This window comes from Pinus tabuliformis, chromosome 2_1 (assembly GCF_031772625.1).
Source record: "Pinus tabuliformis cultivar Carrire ecotype Pingquan chromosome 2_1, CPIR1, whole genome shotgun sequence".
NCBI classification, from domain to species: Eukaryota; Viridiplantae; Streptophyta; class Pinopsida; order Pinales; family Pinaceae; genus Pinus; species Pinus tabuliformis.
Window position 1 is genome coordinate 630,099,901 of NC_142299.1, and position 11,044 is coordinate 630,110,944.

Below are 11,044 nucleotides of genomic sequence, written 5' to 3' on the forward strand. Positions count from 1 at the left end.
CTGTTAAATTTCATTCCTAAAGGTGTCATTGAGTTCTGCGTAGTGACTTGGGCTATGGGCCTAAAAAAGTTGCACAAATCTCGGAGACACTGGAACAACACTAGGAAAAAAGTCCCCATATGCACCCATGCCCTTGTTGTGGGAGTGTCCAAAGCTTTTTAGACACACCATTTCCCATATCAAGGGAGCGTCCATGGGTTTAATGAACTAAAACTTTAGTTGGTACCAGGGGCTGGTTACCAGAGTGGTTGGGATGGTTCCTGGGAGTTCTATTGTTGATGTGGAAGGTCTGTGTGATTTGTTCCATCAATTTTGCTTCCTTAAATCTAACATAGGGAGTCGAATCATATCATATTAACTTCTCATTTACCACGGTTGGATGGTTACTTGGGTAGATGTGGGAGGAGGATGTTACAACTTCAAATTAAAAAATAAATATTCCCTTTGTCCTATGATATTATACCATTGAAGTTGGGAACTATACATGGAGAGATGTTCATCATATGAAGATTTATATTAGTATCCTGAATGGGAAATCCAAAAGTATCTCCATTTTTTCATCATTTCCATCCATTTCTTGTACCTCCTCTGCCACCTCTTCCACCTCTAGGAGGTGGTCTTCCTCTACCTATGAAAGTAGAAATCCATGATGTCGATGGTGATGTTGTCCGTACTACACCATGTGATATAGTGGGGATGGAAGATGTTATGGAATTGAAGTTCTTGAAGTTTGTTCTCTAATGATTCTACCTCTAAAATTCACTCTAAAATGAATGAAATTAAACTTATGCAAATCAAAATTGATACAACTGAAAATGAGATGCAATTCAACAACTAAGGTTAGGAGAAACCTCATAATGTGATGTGTAGGTTCTTACAATTTGTCTTACCATTTCTCCTTTTCAAAGTTGCGTAAATTAAAGAAAAATCTAAATTCAAGGTTAAATTCTATGTATACTTCCCCAACGACAATGCCAAAAATGTTAGTTAATTTAATTATGTCGTAAATTTTGCTACACTAAATTATTGATCAAAGTAAGTAAGTAAATTATTGATCCAAGTAAGTATACAACACAATATTTGTTAGGATTTTAACTTTCAATTGTAATGGAAATAAATTGCAATAGAAGAAATTTCTTCTCTACGAAAATGAGTAAATTATATTCTATGAAAGCGAGCAAATTGACATGAAAAGAGCTATTAACTTATGAAAGCAAAAGAAATCTAATATAGGAAAGCAATGGAAGTCTAATCTAGGAAAGCGATAGAAATCTTAAAGTAGGAAAGAAATGGAAATTTAATCTAGGAAAACATTGGAAATTTAATTTAGGATAGCGAGCAAATATAATCTATGAAAACATATAAAACTAATCTATGAAAACATGTAAATATATGAAAAAAAACATAAACAACAAACTCACTTAATCAAATGTGATTCAATAATAAGGTTAACTATCAATATAGTTGTTTCAAACATCAATGATCTAAATCAAATCCTAAATTAAGTCATCACTATAATGTAAATTATTTCTAAACTAAAAAATATTAGTGAATTGTTAAAGAATTTTTATGGCTTCAACAACTATATTGATTTTGGTTCAGAATGGGTGATTTCTTCTTTAATTTGATGGAAAATTCAAATTATTTCTTCTATTGTTATATTTGTTGGCCACAACATGAAATTTGGAAAAATACATTTTAAATATCCAACGATATATCAAAAATAATATAGTGTTCTCAGTAAATTCTCACAATTATCCTAAATGAGTTCATTCTGCAAAAAACCCATGTTTTACATCTTTGAGCTACGTCTTAGTTTTTCCAAAAATCGCATCAGAAGTTGACTACTAAAAAATTGTTGCTAATCTAGATCACCATCTTTGATCAAGTGTTGAAAGCTCACACTTGCAATACTAAGCAAAGTGCTATTGTTGATCCGCAAAATAAACTAATTTAAAACATAAGCTAACTAAACTGCATACATTATAAAACTACATGAATTATAAAACGACATCTTGTAAAAGAACAAGAATATAAAACTATAAACTAAATAACTCAAGAACTTATGAAATGTGTTTTATTCCATCATAATTTGTTGTATGCTCCAAGAGTTCCTCCCTTTTGAATGGACAAGAAGCAAAAATCTATGCAAAAACTAATATAACTAATTAAAAAATTTATATCCATAAATCTCTCCTAGATCACCAAATGTTTCATGTGGTTACAACCATGTGTTAATATCTAGCAAGTAGTATTTCTACATATCCTCTCACAAATTTCTAAAATATTTGATAAGGTATCTTATCAAAACTTTCATGATCTCTATCAAATGTGTTTGAATTATTATCGCAAATCTTCAAGGGTTCAAGAGGAAATTCGAATTTGAGGCTAGATGGTGAAATATGACTTTGCTCGAGTCTTCCAATATGCCTACAAACATCACAAAACCCATCCAAATTTTATATATAATTGAGAACATGTTATTTTTCTAAGATTTAATCATAAACACACTCAAAATACTAAAATAGATGCTCTTAAAAGTAATAAGTATCAACGCATTTATAATCATAAAAATTGGTTTTAATGTAAGGTTATAATATAGTGGAATAAGATTAAAATTTAATGAAAAACATATCAAAAAATGACAATTTGAAGACCCAATATCACATATGAAGAGGACGCCAAAATAAGCCTAGTATAATACCTCTATGTGGATGGGCATAATTGAATATTAAAATATGAAATCTATTTTATAATCTCTTTAATGAATCTTCCAAACCTTGAATTACCAAAAAAGAAGAGGAGTTCTAACTCGAATTATTCTATGCATGAAACAACCAAAAACACTTTCCTTACTCTATAAATATTATAACCTTCAACCTCACTTGCAAAATGAAGAAAAGACCTTTCTAGATCTTCTTGACAATGATTTAGTGAAAACCAGAATGATTAAAAATAACTTTAAATCAATTAGAATAAATGAAGGGAAAGGAAAAAGATTTTGTTACAAGTATAAATTTTACAAATTGGATCTATATTTTTCTAGGAGGAAGTGATCCAAGTCCTTTCTCCTCATGGTTGATTTATCACACAGATATTTACTAATTCAATGGTCTACAAATGTCCTTATGATTTTCTCTCCAAAAGAAAAATGAGTAAGTGAATACAAAGGAGAAAATTAGGCATTTTTTTTATGATAAGAAAATATTTTCAAGATTATAGCAACCAATCAAAAAGCTCTAAGATTTAGATAAAAGCCCATCTAAGGGCTAAGGAATTTTTATATGACTCATGGAGTTTTTAAATGAAAAAGAATCACATTCTAAAAGCATTTTAAAATATCCACATTTTTAATATGAAAACTATGATCATCTTGCTTGAGCTTCTCTTAAATTTATATCCTCTAACAAAAAGTATATAGGTTTTACTGAATATGTACATGATCACATATTTTTTTGAAATATGAGTATAGATGTCAAATAAATTTATAAAAATACATTTGTTACAGTTCTAGGGGTAAAATTATTTGGTACATGCAATCAAAATTCAATAACAATTAGGCCATGATAAGCATTATGGCATGTTTTGGGGTTTCGAAAAAACCATGGTTATAAAGTATTCCTATCATTATTTATTTGAGAATTTAATTTTTTGATGAGAGCTTGAAATTAAGATTGGAATTTCAAAATTTGAGAGTTTAGTTCTTTGGTGAGGAATTTGAGATTAATATTTCCATGTTATTGTATTGCAAATTGTGATAGTTAAAATGGAAAATTGAATAAAGTTGTTTGAATTTGATAATATTTTATTTATATTATTTTGAAAAAATATTTCAATAATTATATAAATGTAAATAAGTAAATATATGTGAAATTTAGCCTTTATAAAATTATTGATTCTTAAAAAAATTGAAAACAAAGATCATAAAAAACAATAAAAAATAAAAAATATTTTATTTCACAATCTTAATTATTATGTTAGATAAATATCATTTTTTCCTTTTGTAAACTTAAGTTGAAGCTTACTTATTAATAAAAAAAAAGGAGGTACATTATGATTACATATTACCCAACAAGTTACCAACCCATCAAGAAGAAGCATGTTAGTTGTAAAAAGCACTAGTACCTTAAAAAAACCAGGATCCATGAGCAAGCACGGCAAGAGTATACAACATAAACTAATAACCAAGACCAAAAGATCGCTATTACCGAAGCCCACAGGGTGAGAGTAAATAGAGTATAGAAAAAAAAAAGGAGCCTATGTGAATATCATCAATAAGTCAGCGAATTGCACGCAGTCGTAAAGACCTAAAGAGGAAAGTATCAAAGAGTTGCCACCAAACAAGAAAATCTAAGAACAATACCTATGGTACAAGCTTGCCACAAGAACCCAAAATACCCATTAAATGCGCATAGACTAACTTGACCCTCCCATTGAAACTATCATTCGAACAAACAACAGCCAACATCCATCCATCGATAGTCAAAATGCCAAAAGAGCATGGTGAGAACTCCAGAAAGACCCTGAGAATGAACATCACAATATACCATACCAACAAGAAGGGGAAGGCCACTAGATAGTTTGCATTCAGTAACAAAACATAGCAACCAAACTACAATCAAAATAGTCAAAAAATGTCCTTGAACATGAGTTTCTAGAAGTTAATCATGATTTAAGGAGATAATGGTGAGATTTTACACATTGTCCATCGGATGGTCAATATAATCACGAGGATCAATAGTAGGGTTTGTGAGATCTCCACACACTGAATCTAAGACAAGAAAACCCTCAACTCGATCCATTCAAGAATCCAGATTATCAAGACATCATTGTTGTTGACCCAGCATACACTTAATATCTTCCAATCTAGAGAATAAATTATAACTTTCAACCTGTTTATCTTTAAAAATGAAATGAAGCAAAGTGTCCATCTGTTAGTGTTACAAAACAAGGGAATACAAAAAATGCAACCTTTTCTAATCTACATGGGTCTGGTATCCTCTTCAAAGTGAAACAGGAAAACCGAAGCTCTAAATCCAAATGATAAGGCTACCCTTCACTCACTTTAGACTCAAAGAGAAGAATTTCTCTATTGAATTCGAGAGGAACCAAATTGAAGAAGGTACTAACATAATCAAAAGAAAAAGGATGAGTACTTTTAAAACTAGTGGAGATCATACCACCCCTCCTACTCTGCATTCTTGAATGAGGAGGCATGGCGCTAGAAATCAGAGAACAATGAGATGGGCACACAACCAACGCTTTTTCAAGTGAGTGCAAAACTAGAAAATCATCACCCTAATGCCACAATAGAAGTCTGAAGTCGTTACATAGCCCAATTCCTAACAAGTAAGAGGCATACAACTCAAAAGTCCTCACCAAATCCTAAGCAAAATAAGGAAGAAAACAATATCCAACTGCGCTATGCAAAAATAGTGGGCTACTCACCCTGAACAAGGTGAAAGCCAAGAATCAAGAACATTTCTAGGATAACCACCCGGAATTCTCGGACACAATACCAAAGATTAATCAACACAAATAACGTTGAGACTACACAAAAGAACAAATACAAATGCACAAAAGAGCAATATGTAAATGTAGAATAGAATCTATATGCACCAAGGAAGTAAGCCAATTTAAACCCCAAAAACAACCACAAAAATAACAACCAATGTGCAATTCTCCAACACACCCATCAAAAGTTACACTACCTTAAAGAGAAATAAGCATAAAATGAAGAAAATCAATTGATAAAGAATAAACCACAATACCTCACTTGCCAAAACACTCCATTTAAAACAAACACAATTGATGTACAATAATTGAACACCTTGATAAGACCAATAACTATACCCACACCCCACATATGTACAATAATTGAACACCTTGATAAGACCAACAATTATACCCACACCCCACATAAGCATTAGCAACAACGACACCTCCTAAACCAAGGAGAAGGAGGAGGCCAAAGGAAAAGCAACCTCACCACACGTACCCTTGCCACCCTGGAATATGAAGCTTACATTTAATTGTAAAACATCAAATTACCTACCACGGATAACTAATTTCGGCCATTTGTTAAGGGGGCACGCCTCACAAAGCACGCGCATTAATATTAGTGATATAACCCCAGTCGTGTAAATAGACAAAGCCGTAGTCTTTAACGCGATTTTTTGAAAGCTTTTTCGGCGATTTTTTCCGGTGAAAATCCGGCAGTAATTTATTGAAATCAAAGTTTGATAACTAGTTTCTGCACAATGAAAGCGTCCCAGGGGTTTTTCAGGGTGCTGAATCCGAATATGCAGTTAAAAAACCATTTTAACTGCAACAAATCATGATTTCATCTCAATTTCTTCCGCCGGATTCCGTCGCCGGAATCTCAAAAAGTCGCATTATAGACAACTCCAATAGACAAATACCATCACAAATACAATTGATGGGGTGCAGCGATTCTTTTGATCAATAAAAACCGAAAACAATTAGAAATACAATTGATGAGCTGCAGTGAGAACACTCATTTCGATAAATAAAAAAAACGTGAATAATTGCAAAGACAGTTTTGTCGACGTGCAGTGAGAACACTTATTTGATCAATACAAAAAGGTAGTCTCACGAAAACAACACTTACTTGATCAATATAAAAACATAGTCTCATGAAAACAACTACGAAGTACTCCTGCACTTGGTAATTAATAAAAAAAATTATTCAGAATCCCACGAATTCCACATAAAATAATGAAAACATAGAAAATCCATAAAGATCGAAAAAATAATGTGGAATTCCACATAAAGTAATAAAAAACGTAGAAAAACCATAAAGATGTTTGGAAAAGAAATTGTCTTATTCCACATAAAATAATAAAAACCTAGAAAAATCATAAAGATATTAAAAACTAAAAACTCTGTAAGATTGCAACGGGGAGACATATAACACTAATTTCATGGATGGTGATGGATACACCCCAATTTTCAGCGCCGATTGCAGTTGTTTCTTGTTAGAATTTTCTGCACCGGTTCTTCCATGTTTGAATTTTCAGAGCTGGCAGCCGTTCATTCATGTTTGAAAGGCCAGAAGAGGTTTTACGACTCTTTCGACGTTTTAAAATTTTAGCCACAATCCTACTACAATACCAGGAAACCTCCTCGCTGGAGGACACTTTTTTTCTTCCTAAAAGACAATCGATCTCGTAAACGTAACGCCATCAGTGAGGTCAAGAAATCAGATTTTCGAAGTCGGGTCAAAAAATCAGAAATTTCTACATTGATTTCGTAAACGTAACGGCGCAGGTCGAGAAGTCAAATTATCTGGAAACTTGAGAGGGTGGAATAGTCGAGCATTCATGAGACTGTAAAAGACATACAATCCCGATACCTCACGTCTCTGGCTATACGGGTATAAAAGGAGACAATGTCTTCTCACTTCAGAGCAATGCACTTCTGTTTGTCTCTAGGTCTGTCTCACCTATAACAAAAGTAGTGATCGATTTTAGCCTCCAATATGGCAACTTATCTCCCGAGTGTTTTAATTCTATGGCTTGCTCTTGCGCTTTATGTTGTTTCCATCTGCCAAGGAGGTGTTGGGGATATTGTTACCCAAGATTTCTTCAATGCAATATTATCTGCTGCTGATGGTAGTTGCGCAGGACAGAACTTCTATACTTACAATGACTTCATCAATGCTGCCAATGCCTTTTCTGGCTTTGGCACAACTGGGACCTCTGATGACAACAAAAGAGAACTAGCTGCTTTCTTCGCCAACGCTGCTCACGAGACTGGCAGTACGTCTCACATACCTTGTCTTTCTATAAAAATATATATATATATATATATATATATATATATATATATATATATATATATATATAGATATATCATCTCTGAATTGGTTGTTTATCTGCGTTAACATATCTAATGACTGATTGACAGGTTTATGCTATATCGAGGAGATAAGCAAAAGCGACTATTGTGATTCCACCAATACGCAATATCCTTGCGCAACTGGAAAGCAATATTATGGGCGTGGCCCCATGCAACTCTCATGGTATTTGTTTTTATATGATTGCCTAACAATTACAAGGGTCAACTGAAACTAATTACAAATCTTTTGAATCTCATGGTATTTAGGGAACTTGAATCTGTCCTGAATGTTGGGTTACTAACCATCAGAAGTTTTGTCGTGAGTGTATTTTCAGAAACTATAATTATGGTGCGGCTGGAAATTACCTGGGCTTCGATGGCCTGAATAACCCTGACATTGTAGCTCCGGATGATTCAATCTCATGGAAGACTGCTGTCTGGTTTTGGATGTTGGATAGCAATTGCCACTCTGCTATTACATCCGGGCAAGGATTCGGGGCAACTATTCAAGCAATCAATTCCGGAGAATGCAATGGCGGTAACTCTGATGCAGTTACTTCCCGCGTGAATTATTACAATAATTACTGCAGCCAGTTTGGCGTAGATCCAGGAAGCGATGTTAGCTGTTAGGATTACTTACTTAGCTGCTGCCTCTTTATCTCCATCAAATAAATGTATTCAAAAGAGTTCGAAGAACCTATATTCTGTCGCAGTCAATAAACAGATTGAGGCTAAATATAATAGCTATTATTAGCGGAGTAAGTCTAAAGCTAATGTTGTTTCATATTTAAAATCCTAGAAGCTTATTCTACGTTATTTCCGAGGATATGTTGCCACCTAATATTCGTGGTTTTGTCAAATTAATATAGACAAAAATGCTCATATCTGGACTGCAGGACTCTTATTCTACATTATTACTATTTAAATGAAATATTGCCCATGAAATTGGTCGGTCGATTCATCATCAAAATGACCTATACATGATTTGTTTCCACACCATGATATTATTTATTTTATTTGTAAATAAATATAAAAGCAAAACATCTTTTCTCTCTTTATCAAAGCTATAAAGTACTTCAAATTCATTTTATTCGGATGCAATTACTTTATTTCAACCAGTATATACCTTTAATTGAGAACTCCACATGGAAGTTACTTCACAATAACATCTAAATTTTAATCCGTAGCTGTATATATATATGATGATGAATTATTATCGTGGAAATTTGAGAGGTATGTTCAGCATGTATCTCTACCATGCCGTTGACGATATATATATATGATGATGAATTATTATCATGGAAATTTGAGAGGTATGTTCAGCATGTATCTCTACCATGCCGTTGACGAGAGCGAAGGTTGTACTCTAAATGTTTTAGGTTTTGAGATTAGTTTTTAAATTTAAATATATTTTTTTTAAATTTAAAATTTATTTATAATAAAAAATTACTATTATATTATTAAATTTAAATGAAAACATTCAAACCCTTAAAATATACTCCTGATATACACTATTGAAATTTTTAACTTCAAATATAACATAAAAAGTGATTTTTAAAACATTAATTAAAAAAAATTATTATAGCGACTTTTGATAAGAAATCAATAAAAAAATATATTATAGTGGAATATTTTAATATAAAGATGTTTTGAGAAAAAGGAAAAATAATTTCCAGCTATTTTACCTATTAAATAAAAATATTAATATTTTACTATTTTTAATAAACAATATTTTTTATATCAATTTTTTATAATTTAAAATAAAATATGATTTATTTTTCATTTTAGTGAATGAATAAAATATGTGAACATTTAAATTGCAATCTTTTATTTCAATAATCAAATTGTAAAATTCTAAAGTAAATTTAATTTTAGTTCATGCATAAGTTATATATTTTCTTGACTTTTTTTTGTTGGTCAAATTTTTTATAATTTGTCAAATGATATAACAGATATTTATAAAGCTCATGGCTTTCCTTGCTTCGCTCTAATCAGGTTAGGTTGGTTAGTTAGAATAGCGATGCAAAAATTAAAAAGAAGATACCACTTTTTACATGATTGCTAGAGACAAAAAAGCTAGGTAAACTAGTAAACATGTAGAACAAGAAGACACTCAACGGTTAGTGTAGATCAAGGCGAAAAATTGATGCATGTGTAGCACTAAGGGCCACAGAAGGACCAAGGTCCCTACGAGCATAGAATTCCACATGAGCCATGCACGCCTTCATCTCCTCCATATGTTCATTAGATCATCATTGGCTCTAGTGCAAGGACGTCAAGGAGTCCAAAATGTCCTACTAATTTTATTGAAGGTCATTTAGGAATGCGACCACCTCATTTTTGTTGTCATATATTCGCTGCCACATTTCCACTAAGGTGACCAATACACCTCTCAGCTACTTATCCAAGGACTCTATTGTTGGTAGTTGCTCCACCTGACCAGGTGACTCGGCCCGGTCTTGGGCCACCTCGTCCACCAATTCAATAGCCAAAACCCCATCTTCAACCACTACTCCTCCCCAACCAAACCTTTCCCCATATTGGCCTTGAGGCCTTACTCCTCGCCGGGCTCTTCCATGTTGTCACAACATTATCACCAAGCAACCATAACACCAGGAAGGGAACTCCGATGCAGGTCTAGCACACAGCCAACACCCACCACCCCCTACTCTAGCACCCATGTGAAAGAAAAACCAAGCAATAGCTCCAACTTACGTAACTCTGGCTTACATGCCCAATACTTCAGGATTGTCCTTGCCCTAAAGGGTGGGGTGACTTGTCACCAAGTCCATAAGAAGGAATCCCAAAGAAACCTCAATGACTAACATGAAACCTAATTCCTCCCTCCCTATGCCTCAACTCAAATATTCACTGCAGAAAAGAACTCTCCAAGGGGAGGAACAAAGTAGAGCACACCAAACACATCCCTACCAGGCAACCCAAGTAAAACTCAAACCAAATAGGAGGAAAAAAGCTTACCACATCACCAGCAAAGTTTTGGTGGGTTAGCCAAAGACTGTGCTCCTCTAGTTGAACCAACACTACAAAAAATCTAACTCGTGTTGCAAAATGTCACTTTGTTATTTTACGAACCTTCTCCCTTGGATCCCACACTACTCTAATAGTCATTTGATCATACAAATTCCATGGTGGATCCCACCATCCACTACTAGCGTCCAAAACT

General features: G+C 33.3%; 1 pseudogene across 1 annotated transcript; it reads left to right on the forward strand.

Moving 5' to 3' along the window:
* Positions 1–7,448: 7,448 nt before the first annotated feature.
* On the forward strand, positions 7,449–8,753 carry LOC149202123 (endochitinase 4-like; annotated as a pseudogene). Its single transcript, XR_016253497.1, has 3 exons — positions 7,449–7,781; positions 7,930–8,044; positions 8,196–8,753. The product of XR_016253497.1 is annotated as an endochitinase 4-like (transcript).
* The last annotated feature ends 2,291 nt before the right edge of the window (positions 8,754–11,044 follow it).